Source organism: Notamacropus eugenii, chromosome 3 (genome assembly GCF_028372415.1).
Source record: "Notamacropus eugenii isolate mMacEug1 chromosome 3, mMacEug1.pri_v2, whole genome shotgun sequence".
Classification (NCBI taxonomy): domain Eukaryota; kingdom Metazoa; phylum Chordata; class Mammalia; order Diprotodontia; family Macropodidae; genus Notamacropus; species Notamacropus eugenii.
The window spans coordinates 160,635,255-160,658,449 of NC_092874.1; the positions used below are offsets into that span (position 1 = coordinate 160,635,255).

Below are 23,195 nucleotides of genomic sequence, written 5' to 3' on the forward strand. Positions count from 1 at the left end.
AGCGCCTGCTGCCACTGCCACCCTGCCGCCCTGGCAGGGGAAGTGTCTCCTCCTCCCCGCCTCCCGCCTGCGCCAGCAGCCTGGGGAGGAAGAGGGGTGGGGACCGGGCGCTAGGCCGGGGCTGGAAAGCCATTCAGTACTTTTTTAAAAAAAATTCTGTTCATTTATAACTTCATCTCTAACCTGAAAACATCTTTTCTTCCTTCTCAGTTGATCAGTAAGTCAGTAAGTCGACAGGCACTTATCAAGTGCTTACTATGTGCCAGCAAAAGAGATACAAAGCAAAATGGAAACATATTTCCTGCTCTCATGGAGCTCACCTTCTAATGGGGAGAGAACATGCCAATAACTAGGTACCTATCAAATATATACAGTGTAAGCAGGGTAATCTTAGGGAAGGCATTAGGTTGGGGGAGGGGAGAAAAGTAAAAGATAGGATTTGCTGAGTCTCCCCCCCCCACCCCCATCTCTCTCTGTCTCTGTCTCTGTCTGTCTGTCTGTCTGTCTGTCTCTCTCTCTCTCTCTCTCACACACAGCTAGAAAGTGTCAAGGGTCTGAGGCTGGATTTGAACTCAAATCCTCCTGACTCCATGGCTGATGCTCTATCCACTGAGTCATCTATCTGCCCCTTATTGAGGCTTAGTCTTGAAGAAGGACAGGGAAGACAAGAGGTAGCAGTGAGAAGAGAGAGAATTTTAGGCATTGGGCATAGCTGGTAAAAAAAAAAAAAAAATTCATAGTCAAGAGCTGGAGTGTTGTGTGCAAAAAACAGCAAAGAGACTGGGTGTTACTGGATCATAGAGTGCACTGATGGGGCATAGTACAGAGATAATGGAAAGTTAAGAAGGGTCCAGATTGAAGGATTCTAAATGCCAAACAGAAGATTTTATATTTGATCCTGTAAGAATTAGAGAGCTAATGGAGTATATAGAGTAGGGACATGGCATCATTTCTATGCTTCAGGAAAATCACTTTGGGACCAGAGTGAAGGATGGGTTGGAGTGGGGAGAGGCATGAGGAATGGAAATCGATCTGAGGTCTGTCATTGTAATCCAAGTGTGAGGTGATGAGGGCTTATAGAAGGATAGGAGAAACAGGAGAGATTATTGTCATGAAAACTTAAGAAGGGAATGGTATGTAGGAGAAGGTGTTATCAAAGCTGAAGATAAGTAAAGATATAGAATGAGAAAAGACTATTAGATTTTGCAATTAAGAAGCCATTAGTAACTTTGGAAAGAGGCTTTTCAGTTGAATGATGAAGTCAGCAGAGTGTCTGAAATTTAGATACAGGTGATGATAGAAGTGGAGGAACCTAGTATAACTGGCTTTTTCAAGGAGTCTAGACAAGGAGAGGAGGCCTATAGAATGAGAGATAATGGGGATGATCATATAAAATCATTTTTAAGGGATGGGGGAGACATCATGTTTATAGACAACAGAGGAGGACCCAAGAGCTAGGCCAAGATTGAAATATGAGAGACAGGGACAGAAAGAGAGACAGGGCAAAGAGAAACATTAAGATAGAAAAAATAAATAATGGGAGACAATCTCGTACAAAAAGAGATGGAGTGGGATCAACAGTGCATGTTTTATCAATCATTCAAGGATTTTCTCAAGGATCTAGTGTAGAAAAGGGCCTTGAAGATCATCTTTTCCAACCTGTTTGTTATACATATGCAGAAACCGAGGTCTACAAAAATTAAATGACTTGTAAAAAGTCACACTTATGATAAACAGTACAGTTAATATTTGAGTCGAGATTCACTCTCTCTGAAACCAGAGTTGTTTTCACCACCTCATACTGTCCATTTATGCTGCAAAACCTCTCCCCAAATCATCAAAATTCTTTGCATGGGGGTCATAGAATTTACAATCTATAACAGACAACTTGATATATTATTACCCTAAGTTTCATTTTACATATATCATTGTATTATTCTCTGAATATTTCATGTGAAGTCTTATCTCCCCAAACAGATGGAAATCTCCCGATACCTAATTTTGAAATTTTACACCAATATATTTGGTTATATATTTTAACTTGACTTGAATATAAATGTTTTATTAACATCTATAAATTATTCATCATTTATGAGTATTCAGTTGTAGCCATGAAAATAAGATCAATCTCAATAAACGAATATCATTTATGTAGTACCATCATGTTGACAAAATGCTATGCTGCAATAACTGTGTGAGATAAATATTGTTGGCATTATTAACCCTACTTTAAAGCAAGGAAGCTAAGGTTCCATGAAATAGCATTCCCACAGTCACACAGGCAGTAATAGAACCGCATCAGATAAAAACTAGAACATTTGGTTGTACATTGTGGTGTGCCACTGGCAGGACTGGTAGAGCAGGTCCATGTAAACACCCTGGAGAAAATGCCATGGATAATGTATTTCTCTTCCCCTTTTCCTCCCACCTGATTTGATGATATATGATTAATTATAGTTTTCTCCAGATCCCTAGCCACTTCCTTGAAAAATGGACTTTATTACAAGAAACAGGAAGATCTAAGGAATTACATAATGATTTTCAAAGATTTCTTCTATTCAGGTTCAATCTGAATTAAATAAACATTTGTGGGGGAAAAACAAGGGAGAACTTAGTTGCCTAACAAATCTAGACTTACATAGGTTATATATCATGTTGATCCTTACTGGCTGGATTTTTAATGCAATGTATACTTTTATGATTCTGTAGAGAATGTCTGTACCTATTTTTCTTGAGTTGGTTCCACACCAGATCATTAAAAAGCTTAAAACATTTTGTTAAAAGACCAACAACATTATTCTGCCTGCAATTACTTCTTTTGAATTTTAAATCTATAGAAATACATAATAAACAGATATTATCTTCTCCTCTGGAATATTGTTAGTCTAAAGCTTTCAAACAGATGTTAAAGAATATTTAGGGGGGCTACATCATGGCAGATTTGCAGAATCTTGGAAAACTCCAGTTTTTTTATTGCTTTTCAGTTTCCATCTGGCAATATTCTTGGCATCCTTTAGATACTTTCTTAATTTGGTGACTACTGGATGAAAATAAGTAGCTATGCTAAATCTGAGGTAGTTATGATTATTCCCTTTTTACAGATGAGGAAAATGAGGCTGGTAAAGTTTGTGTCACATTAAGAACTGAGAGAGGATTCAAACCCAGGCCTTCCTGATTCTAAGTTAAATTCCCGAGTCAATGTGCCATCTAGCTGTAGAATTTATCTGCTTTCCATATGCTAAATAATATTCCCAGAAATGACATCTCTAGGCTTAAATAAAATCAAATGTGTTATAGCAAGGCATCTTTTATGATATCACAATTTAAAAGTGATAGGGATGGCATCATTAGTCCTGACAATTTTAATAATAATTGAATAGACAAACAAATACGTTCTAGAGGCTTGAGAAGAATACCAATCCAGCAACCCTGCCCAAGTTCCTCCCTTTCCACATCAGACTGCAGGAACTATTTTAAGCACAGTCTCTTTAGCCAACACCCAGGAAAAGTAGATCTTTTGTACTTTATTTTATTACTCTTTAAAAAAAAATTGTAATCAAATTTTGTTACAGTATATTTTATTATTACATTGATTTAGACAAAATCTTGGTTATATCACCCAAAGCATCAATGCCTATAGAATGTATGCATATAAGACCTTGGCGGTCACTGAATCTCTCTGGACCACAGTTTCCTCCTCTGTATGATGAGGTAGTTGGACGAAATGACATCTATTGCCCCACTAAATTTTGTATGTTAAAGATGGAAGATGGTGATTCAAAATTTCAGTCAACTTTAATGGATAATGATCTCATTAATATGAGTATTTTCTCTCCTTTTCCATATAACAAGCTTTACACCTTCGTTGATTTTTGTTCACATTATTCTGTCTCTCCATTAACTTTTGAGTCATATGTGACTGATTATTGAGTCATATATGATTGTTTATGTTGTTCTGTGGTTTACAGCTATATCCTATCACTGGGAGAAACCTGATGGTTAAAAGGTGAGCTTTTTTATTGGGGAACAAATTAGGATGAGACTCTACAATGAAGGAGAATTCCATAAACACACTCAAGCATCCTATCTTTCTTTTATTCAATTCTGGGTCTGTGTCATTGTCCAGTCCAAATCATAAGTATTGATGGACTAACTAATTAGACTGGTCATCTGACTACATATCACATTCTATACAACAGGTACTTCTCATTCATTATAGTTTTCCTTTGGGGATTCTTATACTGAGAAATCAAAGATATCATTAGGGAGTTCCTAAAATGTTGTAGGGCTTGATGCAATCAAGTCAGCATCATCTATGTCATCCTTTATCACCATTTATGTTAACTTCAGGACTATTTGCTGACAGTACTTTTATATTTTTGTTTTTATTTTATATTTTTGTTATTTACCACTTTGGATCAGTATTTTTCACTATAAGATGTTAGTTAAAAATTGTTAATTAAAATCAATAGGAAACTCTTGTGGTGCAAATTCCCACCACTGATACAGACCAGTGACCTATTTATGAATTGAAGACTTGGAGTGTTGCCTAGGGTACTAAGAGGATACCCAATATTACTATAGAGCTGCCTAAATGAATAAAAGGTAGGACTTGAACTCAAGTTTTTCTGACTCAAAGGTCAGTCCTCTAACCGTTATGCCATACTGCTTCTCTACTAGTGACAGAATATAATTTTCAACATAATCACCCTGACCTCCCCCCCCAAAAAAAAACCACACCTCAAATGAAAAGAAATATAACATAGCAAATAATAAGATGGAAATACCCTTATTTAAGGGGGAAAAGCATTTGTATTTAACAATGGAAGACTGAACTTCCTAAAGTGCCTTCTCACCTTAAATATTGTCACCTCCAGAATGAAGTACAACCAGGGAGAACAAACTAGAAGAAAACATCCTACCTCATCAGGTTATCAAAAGGAGGTACAAATGCAAGTGTATTTGTAGTTGGGGTAAACCCAGAGCAGCAGATCTGGCAAGAGGGGAAGGGGTTTCCATAATGAAGAGAAAAGTGTCTATAAGCCTAGGAACGCTCTCTCCTCTCAGTGGAATCAACACAGCACAAGCCAATAAACCCCATCAGTCTGAGGCCACATAAACTCAAGTTTCTATACAGGATAAAAATACCTGTGGAAGTGAAAGGATAGGGTCCAAACAGTGATGAGGAAAGCTTGATGAAAACTTGGAATAAAATGAATATGGTGAGGGAAAGTAAGATCAAGAGAGAAAGACTGGGTATTATTACCATGGCTAGATCATCAGTTGATAAACCAATAGTTTCTTAAAAGATTCTTAAAGAAGAAAAGATGAGCAATCATCCCAAAAAAGAACTGGGTAGGTAGGAGTCTGGTCTCTTGCTCAAGTAGGAAAAAAAAGAGGGGAAAGTACCAATGAATCATATTCCTATAAAGTGAGGAGAATTTTAGTGGTCTCATTAGTGGCTTCTTTTAGATTTATTGGACCATAGGAGACCACTTCCATCAAGGTTCCTGTTTCCAAGTATTATATCATACTAGGAAAAAGGTATATAGAGCCCCTAGTGCAAGAGTGGGGAACCTGTGTCTTCCAGGTGACTTCTAGGTCATATGTGGCCCTCTAGGTCCTCAAGTGCAGCCCTCTGACTGAATCTAAACTTCACAGAACAAATTCCCTTCATAAAAGGATTTGTTCTGTAAAATTTGGACTCAGTTCAAAGACCTTCAGCAAGGACCTAGAAGGCCACATGTGGCCTTGAGGCTACAGTTTCCCCACCCCTGCCCTAGGGTATGGCCAGCATTCATACTAAAAGGGAGGAACTTTGAATCAGAAGAAGGATATACCAGAGTCTGGGGGGATGGAAGTCAATTATAAGGGAAGTATCCAGAACCAGAAAACTTAAACAAAAGAGGGTGAGAGGAGAAAAACTAGGAGAATTGTAGCTACATAGTACAGTAAAAAAAGGCCCTGTCTGTGGCCTGAGATGACCTGGACTCAAACCCTTTCCCTGATATTTACTAGTTAAATTATCTTGGCTTTATCCTCCCTACGTACCTGTTTTCTTGACTGTAAAATGAGGGAAGAGATTAAATGACCTCTAAGGTTCTTTCCAGCTCTAAAACTATTACCCTATAACTAACATGAAATCAGCATAAGCAAAATAAATCACAAAGATAAACTGGTAACTTAAAGGAGAAGGGAAATTAATACAAAATATATAATTGAGAGATAATGCAAATATAATTACAACTTGAAAAGTGAATTGATTAAACTTGATTCTAAAATGAAATAGAATGCAGAATGCATAAAATAAAACAATAATTTCCTGCATAAAAGAGAAATAAAAACACAATTTAAAAAAATGAAGTTAGAAAAAATTTGTCTCAGGGTATGATTTTTTTTGAAGTAGGAGGTGAAATTGCCTTTCATGGAAAGCAAAAAATAAAAGTTAATTATATCAAAAAAAGATAAACAAGGAAGCTATAATTAAAGGCACTATTGACAATGATACTAGATAATTATTATATATGTATTAACAAATGGTATAGACTCTAAATGTATCATTAAATTAAAAAAAAGATATTAATGGGAATATAATTAGGAACTTTATTCACACTCCTGTCTTACAGTTAGACAAATTTAATAGAGAAACAAAAAGAAAAATATAGAACTGAATGGGCTGTTGGAAAAGAGATTGGAAGATATAACTTTAGATTGGAATATTAACATATATTCATAATTCTCAATATGGCATACTTTTCAAAAAAGGAATCATGTTCTAGAGCTCAGAGAAATCATTAATAAATAAAATAGGGCATAAATTCTTAACAGACCATACTACAATAAAATATTAATCAATACAAGAAAAATAAGCAAAAAAAAAATAGACCTAACTTGAAAATAACATCCTGAATAAGAAATGAGTCAAAAACAAATTATAGAAACAATTAATAACAATGTAAAAAGAGAATGATAAAATGAGACAACATACCAAAATTTTTGGGATGCAGCTAAAGTAGTCCTCAGAGGAAAAATTATATCTCTGAAAACATACATTAACAGAATAGAAAAAAGAGGATTAATGAACTGAGCATTTTATTTTTTTAAAAACTAGAAAACAGTAAATTAAACTAAAAAAAGAAGAAATCTTTGAAATAGAGGAAATTGGATGCAATAAAAAAAGAGTCATATAAAAATGGCAAGTACAACTTAAAACAACTGGTTCTATGAAAAAAAAAACAAAGATGAAAATCATTTATCTAGCCTGACTTTTTGAGGAGTAAGTAGTACCAAATTACTAAAATAAATAGTGAATGTAATAGAAATATTAAGTATCTGAGTTTTTTGTTTTGTTTTTTTTATTTTTGGAGGGGGTAGAGGAAAGGCAGTTCTAGACATTTAACTTTACAAATATAGGGAATTTCCATTGTGGAGACTCCTTGCACCTGATAGAGATTAACAACTCACTTAGAAAATTTCCTTTAAAAAAAAAAACTCCTATGCATTGCCAACAAAATCTAGTATTTAAAGAAAATGGATGATTACTTTGAAATGCAAAAATGCCCAAGCATACAAAATAAGAAGAAAGATCTTAAACAACCCAATCTCATTTCTGAGATTTACCAAATTATAAATTAACCACAACATAAAAAAAAAACCTTGTCCAGATGTATTTAAAATGAAATTTTATCCATTATAGGGTTAATGAATACAGAAATTAATTCTCAACAACTGACAAAGTATTCTACTGAAAACCTTTTATGAATTAAACATAGTCCTAATTTCAAAAAACAAAGATTATCTCCTTCATGGATTGATAAATCAAAGACAGATAACATAGACCAAAATCACAAGTTAATATTGATGTAAACATTTTAAATAAAATCAGCAAAAAAAACACATTAGCAATATATTCAGTAAAATATTCACTATGAGCAAAGTACATTAATGCCATTTGCAGACAAATGGCAACATCAGGAAAATAAACAAATTATTTTAGCAAAATTAAAACAAAACATAACATGTTCATATCATTTAATACAAAAAAAGTCTTAAACAAAATACAGCACTACTTCCATAACTTAAAATCGCTAAAGTAAATGAACATGTTAATACCACTTCTTTTATGATCAAAATTACATCACTTACACTAAAAGGGAGCATTATTTGCAATATAGAAATATAGGAAACTTTCTTAGTAAATTAAGGTATTAATCATGGCTGCCTCTATCCACAGAGTTGCACTTCTAGAAAAGCTAACTATAATAATTATAGGAGAAAAGAATAAAGGCATGGATACCTGGAAAGAAACAAAACTGAAATTACTCATTATTTAGACAAGTTCAGAAAATCAGTAAATAAAGTAAGGAAACCAATAACTTCAAGAAAGAAGTAGAATAAAAAGTAAATACAAAAAATAATAAATTCTACTTAAGAATAAAGATTAGGAGGAAAATAGAAAGATAAATTCTATTTAAAATACATGCAAGGTGCACAAAGCAAATGGGGGTAAATCTATCAAGGGGCATTCAAAAATAAATATTTGAATAAATTTCCTTTAATAGAAATTAATCAAGTCATTAAAATTAGATATATTTCTCGGTAATAATTGAGCTATCCTGACATAATAAAAAAGTAAATAATTCCTGAAGTCACTTACAGAATTAGTATTAAACAAATATATAGAAATTACTATATGGAACTAGACCAAATAACATTCAATTTGGAGGAGCAAAAACTCCAGAAACTCAAGGAATGTAATAAAAAAAGACAGAGCAATGCACAACAAATGAAGATGAAAGTAAAACAATTATTAAAAGCTATTTTTCCAATTATATCCCAATAAAAATGACAATCTAAGTGAAAAGGATGAATATTTACTAAAAATATGAATTACCCAGATTAATAGAAGAGAAAATAGAAAACTTAAAAAATCCTGTGTTAGAAAAAGAAATTGAACAAGTTGTAAGTGAGCTCCTTAAGAAAAATTCCCCAGTACTAGATGGATTTACAATTGAATTCTACCTATTATTTAAAGAACAACTAATTCTAATACTTTGCAAACTATTTGAAAAAAATAGGTAAAGTAAGAGTCCTATCAAATGCCCTCCAGGACACAAATATGGTTTTGATACCCAAACCAGGGAGGGTAAACATGAAAGAAAACTACAGAGCAATTTTCCTAAAGAACATTGATTCAAAAACTTTACATAAAGTGCTAGCAAGGAGACTACAACATTATATCAGAAAGATAATAGACCATGACCTGGTGAAATTTATACTAGGGAAGCACAGCTGGTTCAATATTAGGAAAACTATAAACATAATCAACCATATATCAATAAGAAAAAAGTCATGTAACTATATCAACAAAATCAGAAAAATCTTTTGACAAAATACAACAATCATTCCTATAAAAATCACTAGAAAGCAAAGGAATAAATGGAGCTTTTTCTTAAAAAGGTAAGTATTATCTATCTTGAACCAAAACCAGGCACAATCTGTAATGGGTATATTACACACACACACACACACACACACACACACACACACACACACACACACACACACACACAAACACACACACACAATTAGATCATGGTGAAGCAAAAATGTCCACTATTACCATTATTATTCAATATTGTTTTAGAAACGCGAACTATAGCAATAACACATGAAAAAACTGAAAGAATAAGAATAGGCAATGAGAAAACAGAACTACTACGTTTTTGGAGATAATACCAAAGTATGCTTAAAACACCCAAGAGAATGAACGAAACAATCGTCAAACAATTAACGCTTTTAATAAAGTTGTGGGATAAACCCTAAAGTAAAACCTCACCTCAGAGTATGTAGACACTTTTTAGAGCCAGAGGGCATCACAACCCTTGTGAACCAGTGCCTCATTAGAAATTAATAAAAGGTGTGGGCCTTCCTACAAAATAAATCTCCCCTAATCAAGCTTCCCTTAATGGGCAAGCCCATTAATGCGTGGGCAGGATCTTTAACTCTCATTAACGTAATTAACATCACATCTACCTGCTCACACACAGGAACTACATGAACACAATTATAAAACATTCTTTACACAAACAAAGGCAGATTTGAACAACTGGACAAATATTAATCGCTTATTGGTAGGCCAAGCCAATGTAATAAAAATGACAATATTACTTAAATGAATTTACTTATTCAGAGTGCCATTCAGCTACCAACTTGAATTTTGTAGATCTAGGAAAGTAATAACAAAATTCTTCTTGAGGAACAGATCAAGAACATCAAGGGAATAAATGTGGAAAAAAGTGAAGAAGGGGGTGTAGAAGTGTCAGTTCTGAAACTATACTACAAAGTGGTAATCAACATGATCTGGTACTAAAGAAATGAGTGGTTGAGATCATTGAAATAGATTAAGTATGCAGTATACAGAAGTAAATTACCATAGCAGCCTACTATTTGGTAAACCCAAAGATCCCAATTATTGGGACAAGAACTCATTGTTTGACAAAAAGATCTTCTGGGAAAACTGCCAGAAACTAGGCATAGACCAATATCCAATACTTATACCAAGGCAAGCTCAAAACAGACACATGACTTTGAAGTAATACCCATCAGATTAGCTAACATGACAGAAAAGCACGACAAATTCCATATGAAATATGGAAAAATAGATGGATTAAGACACGTGTGGTGGAGGTGTGAAGTGATCCATCTAATTTGGAGAACAATTTGTAACTAAGCCCAAAAGGCAATAAAACTCTACATACTCTTTGATTCAGCAACACCACCACTCAGCCTGTATACCAAAGAGAACAAAGAAAAAGGAGAACTCCCCATAAGTACAAAAATATTCAGAGCAGCTCTTTTAATGATGGCAAAGAATTGGAAATTGAGAGGATGTCCATCAACTGAGGAATGGCTGAGTTGTAGTATATGATTGTGATGGAACTGTGCCAGAAGAAATAATGAAAGGGATGGTTGTAGAAAAATTGGTCAAGACATATCAGCTCATGCAAAATGAAGTGAGTAGAATGAGAATGTTTTACTAACCACTATATAATAACAATAATCAATTGTGAAAGAATCAAATACTCTGATCAATACAATGATCCACAACAATTCCAAAGGTCTCATGATGAAAAATATTATTCACTGCTAGAGAGGGAACTGATGAACTCTGAATGCAGAGTCACGCATAATTTTTTTCACTATTTTTCTTGTCATTTTTCACAAGAGAGCAAATATGAAAATGTTGTGCTTGACTTCGTATGTGTAATTGGTATCCTATTTCTCGTCTTTTCTGTGGGTAGAGAAAAGGGTGGGGGGATTCAGAACTGAAAATAAAAATAAATTGAAAAAGAACATTTAAAAAGCTCATTTAAAGAGAAAAAAAAGCTTTTAAAAAAGGAAGTGCTTGGTAATGGTCATTAGTTAGACCCAAGAAAACTCCTGCTATTCCCAAAGAATATGAATTTTTCAAATCTAGTCATCTAAGTAGAAGACTACACAAACACTATTTTAGGAAAACCCTGACACCACTATTTTCACAAAAGACTTGCTACCCATGAGTAATAAAGAAATAAAACACATCCTAATAAGAATGCAAGGAAGGATCCTATAAATAAGTAGAACAAGTATTTACATTATTTTGAAGATAATGATTGTAGAATTACTGTGCAATCAAATTTTAATAATTAACAGATGAGTCTTTAACATGTAGAGACAAGAGAAATATCTACTTATGTGTCTGGCACATAGCTAGATTAATGAAAATAGATTAATAAATCTATAATAAATAATCTAATAAATCTATAATAAATAATAATAAATCTATAATTAATAAATAGATTAATGAAAAATATATAACTATCATTAAACCCTTAAAGAATAATAAAACTCTCAGTTTAGTTAATAACCTTTGTCTCACATTTCTAAAAGAGCAAACAGACTATTTTCTAAAATGCCTCTAGGGAAGCTTTGAATCTAAATAAAATGTGACCACCTGTTCAGTATACCTCAAATAGAGTCTTAGAATTCTGACTTGAGTCCATATCTAATGACCCATCAATACCTGGTAATCTCCTTGGAATAAGAAAAACGAAGTTTCCCTCATCTGTATAGTGGGCTCTCTTGGTTTCAGTATTTGGTTAGTGTCATTTCATGTGTAACATATGTCAAAAAAGCATGAGAAGAAATAGAGACTTCTCTTGTCCAGGAATATAATCTCTCTTGTACCTACGTAATGTCTCTCGTACCTCATGAGAACTTGTCCTCCAACAGTGTCTCTCAGATTGCCAACTATTCAATTATAAAACTCTCTAGGTCATTTGAAATTGATGATAGAATCCTAATGTCAATATGACCAGTCCAACACTGACTACAATTAAAAATTACTTTTGCCACTGCTCCTCATTAAATCCAAGTTTTTATTTCTGCCAGTGTTAGTAATAATTTATCTTTCAAAACTCTAGAGAGATACACCAGACTGACTATACTTAGATCAAGATAAACAGTAATTGAGAATTTCAAAGACAAAAAATGAAAACAATAGGAACCAGTATATAAATCAAAATTCAGGACACAATTTTCTTCCCAGAAAGAAAAGTCTCAAAGGCAGTGTAAGCACAGTCCACTGGAGCTCAAAAAGTAAATGAGAAACAGTGCATTTCTAGTAACTTGGGTTAAATCTATAATCAGCATTAGATATAGTGAATTTATCTTTATGCCCTACAGAGGACTGTTTTTATTGCAGCAATCAAAAAGGTACTTGAAGACCTAGTAAAATGTGATAAGGACATACACTATAAAAGCAACATAGCTTGCTTTCCTATGTGTATGCGTGTTTTAATTTTCATAAGTAATAAGCCAAAAAATTAATACCCAAAGATATTTTAAATGTCTGATAAAATGTAACTATCAGTCTACCTCCCTATCAGTTGACTCAATCCATTGTTGTTGACTGGAGGCAATTTGGATATAGAAAATGAGTCTTCATGGAGGATGCACAATAATTTGCAAATTAATTACTCTCTTGTGACTTTAAAGTTCTTCAAATGCTGTTCCAGAAATGTATTTTCACCATCCTGAGTTTTTGCCCAAATAATATCAAAACATCGAGTTAATGTAGCTAAAAAGATCAGTCAATTCATTTAAGATATAAAATTAGGAAGATATCTATTATTGAGTTATGCATGGTACAATGCCGAAAGCTGTGGCTCTGGAGTAAGGGGTCCTGGGTTCAATTTCTGCCTCTCCTCTTTGCTATTTGTGCAGCTGGGGCCAAAGCCATTCTCTTTCCTGGTCCTCAGTTTTCTCATCTGTAAATGTGCGATTGGAGGTTCTTTCCATCTCCAGGATGATCTTGTTTCTCTATTCTATTCCCAACAAAAGCCTCTTTTTTTAACTGTTATCAACACTGATTGATTATCTAGTTTTTCTTGGTGGTCATTTTTATGTCTGTCATTCATAAATTTCTCAGGCTCCCTTTGGAATAAACAATCTCTATTCAAGGTGCATCACAGAAGTTAGAGGAGGAAAGGACACTTTCCACAGCAGGCAGGGTAGGATTAGGAAGAATTTACTGAGAATAGTAAGATATGATCTCTGAAAGGAAGGATTTTGATAACAAAAGGAGAGAATGTATTCCAAGTTTAGTGCTTAGGGAATTTGGGGAGATTACAACTCTGGGGATAGGATGTAGTAGGCTGAATTTCGGGAGAAGATAGAAATTCAATCTGTCATGAAAGTGCAGTGATTATGTAAATGGAAATAAAAATGAACAAGGTAGTAAAGGGAGCACGGAGTTAGACTAGGGAGATCCTTAAATGCCAGCCTAAGTTGTAACGGGGGCAGTATGATAAAAGCTTTGTCCTAGACTACTGAACTCAGAGGACACTGGCAGTGTTTACTTGATCAGAGTAAAAAACAGCCGAGCTTAACACTTAAGAATAATTACCTAAAATAATGGCATGATTCTTTTCCTTGCCTGCCACATTGCAGGGGAGCTGCACCCTCATCTCAACCCTTCTTCAAGAGCCCTGCCTTCCCTTTACCCACTCCCTCAAAAGAAATTTATCTTAAGTTGATTTGGGACATATTTCATGCTGTTTTTCCCAAGTAAATTTGCTTGTTTTAAGCTTTTCCCAGCTACAAAAAAAAATGCTACTTGCAATTCTGGGAATATGCTTTACTGTATGTGGAAGAGGGAGCCACTTATGATTTCTGAGTAAGAGAGTGGCATAGTTATAACTGTATATGAAAACAATCATTTCGACATTTGTTTGAAAAACAGATTTGAGAAGGAAGACATTGGAGGCAGGAAGATCAGTCTGGACCTACTGTAGTAAGGAAGGACTTACTGTGTGCCAGCCACTGTACTAAGCCCTGGGGATGCAAAGCAGAAAAAGAAAGACAATTCCTGTCTGTAAAGAGCTCACTAACAGGTGAGACAACACACAAAAGGAAGCTGAAAAGGGGTGGAGGGCAATGCCAGAGGTACCCAGCTCAGGGGCATAATGAAGATGATGGTACAGTCAAAGCAAGAAGAGCAGCTGGCAGCAAAAGTTTTACTGTTATAGCACAGTAAACAGATGTTATTGCAATAAAGCAAACAAAATATTTTGGGACCCTGAACCTGAGTGTTGGTAGTATGAATAAAGAAACGGGGATAGATGTTTAAAATGTTGAGGAAGTAAGATCAATAGGCCTTGTCACCTGATTGGGTGTGGGTTGTAAGGAAAGTGTCAATGAAGATTCCAAGGTTTTGAGCTGGGTGAGTAGGTAGAAAGTGATAGAATCATGAAAGTTGGAGGTTTGAGGCACTGCAAAAGTCCATGAACTGAAAATGACCCTGAGCAGGCAATGGTTGCCTCTTGATAAGAAGACCCCAGCTTCTCTAGGCCTTAGACAATTTTCTGTGGCCCTATTGGCCCCAGAAGCAAAGCAAGGGAACCGTATCATGGGGCAGAGCTACAGGTTCTGCCCAAAAACCACCAAGTAAAAGAAAAAAGAAAAAAAAAAACCTTCTTTTTGGAGGTATAGACATCTTTGTCAGGTAAACACTAGAATAACAGACCTACCATCTGTTATAATTTTGAAAATGTAAGCTCTAAATATGTCACATGTACTCCAGAAATGTAGGGTCCTTTGTACAAGAGATGATGTCTTCTTTCTTTGTTTTGGTTTGGAAAACTGAGAATGGGCCTGGGAAAGGGGCAACCTTGAGCTCTGGGCAGTCACAGTCACCTGATGGCCAATTCCTTATGAGAGGTAATAGCAAAAATTGAGAATGTGAACCACAATGCTGTCCTAGACAGTAGCTCTAAAGTTAACATGATTTTCTAATATTTTATGACAGATATTTTAAAAAATACCTTTAAAGCCTCTGGCAGGGCTTTGACTGGGTAGGCTAAGTGACACATATTATTCATATCAAGGATTCTTCAAGGTGAGCTTGAGATTCCCAAAGGGAGCTGGTATCAACAAGAAGTGAATGACGTTGCTGGTATATCCAGACCCTCCAATACTCACTGGAGTGTCAGCATTGATTAAAAATAATTCTAACCCTTTCAGAATTCTGGCAGGATAATGCAGTCTGAACACCTGCATACTTTTACTATTCATGCAGACTGTGTAGATACTTTTAAGGAGATAGAGACAAGTGATGCCAGTGAACAAGTCAGGAGCACCGACTTTATAAGCTCTGTACTGATTCTGAAGTATTTTACTTTGATGACTCCCTAGTATCAGACGAGGAGAAGGATTGAGTCTGAAACATAGCTAGAAGACAGACAGATAGAAAGACAGATAGGCAATCTATACATAAACAGAATAGCGTGTAGTATGCATAGTGAGCAGGTGAGCAAAGCCAGAAATGAAAAGTGTTGCATGAGCAACGTTAAAGAAAAATGCGTCAATAAAGTGGAGTGTTGATTCAAAATAAGGAATTAGGGAATGTTATCCCTGTTTTGAATAAATTAGCAGCTACCATATTCCCCTATACCAGGTGATATGTGCAGAAGAAAATTAACCACACAATCTTTTTATTACTGCTTGGAAGATTTAAAACCAAGCACAGATATCATTTTAGTGGCGAGTGAATTAGAAACAGACAAGTTGGACAGTATACATTTCCATAGTTGTCCCTAGCAATTGCCACCAAATTCCAGGCTTAGTAACCTTAGGGCTGGCATTCAGTTCTTAGATGCAAGGGTGGGGAACCTGTGACCTCGAGGTCACATGTGGCCTTCCAGGTCCTTGGGTGGGGCCTTTTGACTGAGTCCAAGTTTTACAGAACAAATCCCTTTATTCAGAGGATACATTCTGTGAAGTTTGGATTCAGTCAAAGGGCTGTACTTGAGGGCCTAGAAGGCCACATGTGGCCTCAAGGCTGCAGGTTCCCCACCCCAGTCTAGAGTCTTTTTATTTGGTGTTCCTCAAAAAGACATAAGAAATAAGATGTTTCAGGGATGCTGTTATTCATGCTGAGCAAAAAAAAAAAAAAAAAAAAACCACTGACGCAGAAATGTCTCTTCTCTCCTGCTCAAACCCAGGCACAGCATGGGCAGAAGTCCTTACTTTATTTTCCAGGTTTACAAGGTTTCCTCTTCCCTCAGGAGTAGTAGCAGTTATTTTTGAGAACTGAATGTAAATGCAAAGGCAAAGGAAACCCACAGAATAATACCCTATTGGATGACATCTTATACTACCTTATCATCAAATCAACCGCAAGTAGTGAGCTTATGGTCAAGAGGAAATACTTCCAGTTCTAATGATCTATTATGAAAGAATAGTCACAAAAAATTACCAAGAAGGATGCACTTCGATGTCTTAAAACATGGCCCAGCTGTTCTCCCTTAAAACACATTTTCATATATGTAGTTCAATTCAACACATATTTATTCAATGCCTACTATCTGCCAGCCACTGTGTTCAGGACTAGAAATGCAGAGATTAAAAATAAAAATCTTCTCCTACAGAGCTTCAATTTTCTACTTGGATAAAACAACAAGAACACACACACACACACACACACACAGAAATGTAAACAAAAAATATATACCAATATGTTTCTAAGGAGGGCAATCGCAATATCACGTCTGGGGAGAGATTTAGACTTTTCTTGTAGAGGGTAGCACTGAAGCTGCAATCTGAAGGAGGATAGGAATTATATGAATTAGACGTGAAAAGAGAGTATATTGTAGATATAGGGAATAACTTGTATACAAAGGGACAGACATAGGAGATGATTTTTCCTGTATAACAAAAGGATTTGGTTGATTTGGACAGAATTTGTAGTGTTAAAAAGAGTAGTATGCAATGTCAGAAAAGGTAACAGGAAATCATACTCTAAAGTGCTTTAAATGCCAAATAAAAGAGTTCATATCTTCTTCTGGAGGCAAGAAGGAAACTGATATATCTCAAATTGATGAATGGCATGAGGGTAGCAATATAAGGATAGCAATTTGGATAGAAGAGACTGGAGGCAGATGACAATTAGGAGGATTAAATTAACGAAAGAGATGACCAAAGGCCTAAAGTGGGGTTACCTGAGTAAAGAGAAGGCACGGATGAAAGCTACATTGTAGCAGTAGGATCAATAAGACTTAGAAAGTGATTAAGTAGGAAGTTGAGGAAAAGGCAAGAGTTAAGCATTGACACTATGACTGTGAAACCTGGGTTATTAAAGAAAATAGTAACATAACTTCAACAGAAAAAGAGAAATTAGAAAGAGAGGAGGTATTTTAGGTAGGAAAGAGAGAAATGAGAGTCCAGGACATTTCTCTTCAGTATATCCATACTTATGGGGTGGGACAAGACGGATGGCCCTGAAGGAAACTGAGATGCTGCTACAGTGACAGGAGGAGAACTGAGAGAGAGGAAGGCCATAAAATTGGGGGAAGAGAGACTTTCTAGGAAGAGGTGGGAATTCAACAATATCAAATAATATAGAAATATCAAGAAGGAATGGAACTTTGCATATTGACATCTTTTTGATAACTGTTAAGCACACAATTAAAAAAAAATATTGCATTTGGCAATCACCATACATCTATCATTGAAAACCACAGTATAATTTAAGTGGTGAAATTGGAGGCCAGGCTACTAAGGGCTGAGAGAACAAGGGTGAGGTGAGAAAATGAGAGGCATTAACTATGGATTACATTTTCTGGGATTTTAGCTGTGAAGAAAGGGAGGAGTGATGTGAGACAGTGGGTTGAGAGATTAGTAGACTGACATGATTTTTTTTCTTAAAGAATGGGAGAAATCAGGAAATGTTTGAAAAATGAAGATTAAGAAAAGATTAAAAAATAGTAAGAAAGAGAGGAAAATCAAAAGGCAAATTCCTGCAAGGAAAAAGAAGCCAGGATAGAAGTAGAGGTAAGGTCATTTGCAAGGAAAGCTACCTCTTTCTCTAATATTGGAGCAAAGGAGAGAATAGGGGATTATGTTAAGGTTATATAGAGTATGAAGACTTTTCTTTGGAATTCTTCATTGTGTATATGTGATAGCTTGTTCACATCTGCCATGTTCCCTCCCATTGCCCACTGTGTATGCATTTTTAATGCTTCTGAAACCATCGTATTATTACGTCTCACTGATGCATAGCAATATTGACAGAATATTGGCATGAAAAATTGGGGCCTTTCCCTGGAAATGTTAGGGTCATTAAAAGATTTTTGCAATTTCACTGTCAGAGATAAAGTCTGCTTTTTGTTCCTGTTCAAATCTGAGTTCAATTCATCCACTGAAACTGTCTGTACCTGATATGAATACTGATCAACAAGTCTACAATTTTTCTACACAAATGTGCATCATAATCTAGAAAACAAATACTCAATTCTCTTATACTTTTCCATAGATTCTTGACTGGTTACAAAGCTCTTCCAGAAACTTCTGAATTATTCCAGGGCATGATGAAGCTTATACAGTACCATCCACCAACAGAAATATGTGGAGCACCAAATTGTACATAGAGAACATCTCTTTTGTGCCATTTTCACCTAACCTGTAACCACATCCTAACAAAGCAGCTAGGTGGTACAGTAGATAGAGTGCTGGTCCGGAAGTCAGGAAGACTCATCTTCCTGAGTTCAAATTTGACCTCAGACACCTACTAGCTCCATGACCCTGGGCAAGTCACTTCACCTTATTTACCTCAGTTACTCATCTGTATAAATGATCTAGTGAAGGAAATGGCAAACCACTTCAGTGTGCCAAGAAAACCGAATGGTGTCATGAAGAGTTGGATATGACTGAAACGAGCAAACAAAAATGAACCACATCCTGGATTCTAATGTTAGGGTCCAACTGTGGAACTATTTGTTAAATAGTAATCTTAATAGATTTGTCCTATTTTACTCCTATTTCTCCCTCATATTTTCATACTTAAATGTCCTTAGCATAACTATGCTTATTTGGGCTTCCTAGCAAACTTATTTTACTTAACATTATTTCTCTTGGCAGTATAGTATGATCCTGCTCATAATCCCTATCTTTCTTTGTAAGACTGTACAAAGGAGTATAGATTCTAAACCACTGTTGCCTTGGCCACCATCTTTTTCTACTTGACAAGTAAATCAAATTACTGCTGAATCTGGTACTCTCTGGTCTACTTTCTTCTTTTTGTGGCAACACACTGAACAGCAGTTAAACTTCTCTTTGAAATTCTGTACAATGCCAATGCCATTTCTGATGTGCATTTCTCATTTCTTATTTGATTACTTGTTTAAATAGTTCAGGAGTGAATGGTTTCAATTGAATATCAAGTTTATTTTTATTATTCCTACTCCTTTTTTTCTAATTATGACCATTGCCCTAACAAGAAAGGAATCTGACTGCACACAAGACAGCTGAATAAGGGATATTTCCCACATCAATAACAGTTATTTTCCTACATGTTAGACTATATTCTCTCTCATTTTGTCATATTATTTGGTTCTTGTCATATCTAGTATCTACTAGTTCTTTTATTTAAGAAAATGTTCATCAAATCATGAACATTAAAAAAAATGCAAACCAGAAGCATTAAAGTTCTGATTCTAATTTTGTAAATATTAACACTTGATTATGAGAAACTTATTTTATTATGGAACATAGAGTATAGCTTTCTTTTAGTTAAAGGCAAAATATATTTCTTTAAAATATTCCATTTTTACTCATGACATATGAATTTTTATGAAAGAAATAAATTTGCAAATTTAAATTTCTTTGAAAAAGATCCTGATTATCTTTTGTATTTCCCAATGCAAATCGCTCCCTGTAGCAAATGATCTTGAAGATTGCATCAAATATTACCTATTCTGAAGATTGTGATGTAGGTGACTTTGAATTATGACCCAAATCAATTTTTCAGGGGAGCATATCCTTCACTGCAGTTTTCTATATGTTAACTTTTTGTTATTTGGCTTATGGAAAGCACCAGGGAAAACATTTTTCAACCAAGCAAAATACTCAATTATAAAAGAAACTTGATGCTATTTGATAAGCTAAAACACTATAAGAGAATATGAGCTTATAAAGCTCAATTGCCCATAAAGCACTTCTTATCTAGTCTTTTCAGGAAACAGACTTGTTTGCTGAATTTAAAAAAAATTTAAAAACTTACAAATGTACTTAGAATGATTTGATAACTAGTGAAATTACAGTGCCTTTGGGTATTCAATTTGAACATTAATTGTCATAACATTGTATTTGCTGTTCAGTTGATTCAGTCCTGTGTGACTCTGCATAACCCCATTTGGAGTTTTCTTGGCAAAGATACTGAAGTGATTTGCCACTTCCTTCTCCAGCTCATTTTACAGAGGAGGAAACCAAGGCAAATAGGATAAAGTAACTTGCCTAGGTCACTGAGCCAGATTTGAAATCAGGAAGTCTTCTTGACCCCAAGAACAGCACTCTATCCGCTCTACAATGCCCTAGCATTGTATACTTTATGGAATTTGTAACTGTAAAATAAGTCATTACTATAGCATCTTAAGACAAATTAAATCTAAAATACCAGCTTTTCTTCCTGATGTAATATAAGAATGTAAGCTCCTTGAGGCCAGGAACTAATTTTTTATGTTTTTGTATTCCCACTACCTAGCTCAATGCCTAGTACATAGAAAGCCCTTGATAAATGCTTATGATCAGTCTATTTTTATCTATGGTAAGGAACTTTTCACCATAAATTTTGAAATAGATTGTTCTTTGTTCTTCCCAAGAAAGTGGAGTGCCTCAAAATAAGGGTCTATTCTTTCTCTACAAACTCCATTAATGAAGATGATGATAATAATATTCTAGCCCTTATATAACCCTTTAAAGTTTGTAAAATGATTCATATATATATATACTATATATGATATAATTAGATCATAACAACTCTGTGAGGTAGTTGCTAGTGTTATCTTTATTTTACAAATAAGGAAACTGAGGCTGCTAAAAGTTAACTGGCTTGTCCAGTGTCACAGAGCTAGTAAGCATCTTAAAAAGAATTTGAATTTACCTAGCAGATAAAACACTATCACTTACTCTTGCTTAAAATGGACATATTAATTTGAAAATCTTGAGATCATAGATTGAAAGATGGAAGAGGTCTCAGAGGGTCACTAAGCCCAATCCCTTCACATTATAAATGAGAAAACTGAGACCTAAACTAGAAAGTGACATCTCAGAGACTGCAAAAGTAAAATGTTTCAGAGCTAGGTTTCAAATGCATTGACTCAAAATGCAGTATTTTGTCAACTGCAGGATGCTGATAAATAACGTTAGCCAATAGCAGATTAGCAAATTCAGGTATTAAAAGGTATATTAGGATATAATATATATTATATTATATAAATATTATGATATATGTTATATATTATATATCCTGTATATTGTTATATAATATATATTTCCATTTTCTTTCTTTTATGCTTTGCTCTCTATTTCTCTACAATCTAATCTAACTTGCTAGCAGTACATCAGAATCTGATATCAACAAGGAAAAGGCATTGTTTATGTTCTATTTATATTGTTTGTTATTTATACATAAATATACATCAAATTTATTCAATTTTTGTTTTTGAGACATCATCATCAGTTAAATACTTACAAAACATTATGTATTATTAGACTACAGTGGTAAGGCCATATCCCAATGTGCTCAAGAGACTTCAATGGATTTGTAATATTGGAAGCTCTCTTACTACTGTAAGAAGCTAATAAAAAGCTGAATAAGAAGCTGATTAAAAATCCCATTCACTTAGAAAATTAAGGCTATATAATCAAGTCTTCAAAATTACCAGTTCAGAACATGCTTCCTCTCAATTTTTGTGTGGCTAAACAGGTTAAATTAGCATGAAGGTCAAGTCTGTAGGAGAAAATAACCATTAAAAATCAACAACTTGAGGGCTGTATGTGTTGTATGATAGGAAGAAAGGCTAAGAATAGCAATCTAACCCATGATGCCACAATGTTTTGAGGAAAACAATCGTGTTCAGTGGTGGATTGTGTTTAAGCCTCACGTTTTTGGTAGCAAGAAGTGAGAAGGACATTTTCTTCTTTCTTCTCAGTGCCATCCTAAATCTCTATGCCCTGCTCACTTTCCCCAATCTGACCAGCATAGGGAGCATTTCTTTTCCCATATCCCAAGAAGTGGTGCTATTAACATGAATTCATGAACTGCTGTTTTTGGCATGCATAAATAGTTATTTCAGAATGTTTACTATTCAGTAGTTAAAAGTAGTTAAATAAATTACTTCCTTTTTCACAAACTGCAATTCCAAGAAGAATTGTATAACAGAATATTATAAAAGTAATATAATAATAACTTGGAATAATAACTTAAAATAGAATCATAGAATCTCTGAGGCAAAAGACACTTTGTTAATAGAAGTCTAATCCACCAAAATAAACAGAATTCACTCTTTAATGTACCTGACAAGAGACCAGGTAGTCTCTGAATATTTCTAAGGGAATATGTTTGACACGGAAGCCATATTTGGTCAGCTCTAAACATTAGATTTTTTTTTTTTAAGATTATGGAGTGAGAGAGGAATATATTGGGAGAAACAGGGAGAAACAGAATGGGGTAAATTTTCTCACATTAAAAGAGTCAAGAAAAAGAGGGAATGAGTAAACCTTACTCTCATTGGATTTGGCTTAAGGAGGGAATAACATACACACTCAATTGGGTATGAAAATCTATCTTACCCCACAAGAAATTAGGCGGTAAAGGG

The 23,195-nt window shown here is 34.7% G+C and overlaps 1 protein-coding gene across 1 annotated transcript in view; it reads right to left on the reverse strand.

Moving 5' to 3' along the window:
• The window catches only part of PCLO (piccolo presynaptic cytomatrix protein), a 558,031-nt gene that overhangs the window by 149,247 nt on the left and 385,589 nt on the right, over nt 1-23,195 (reverse strand).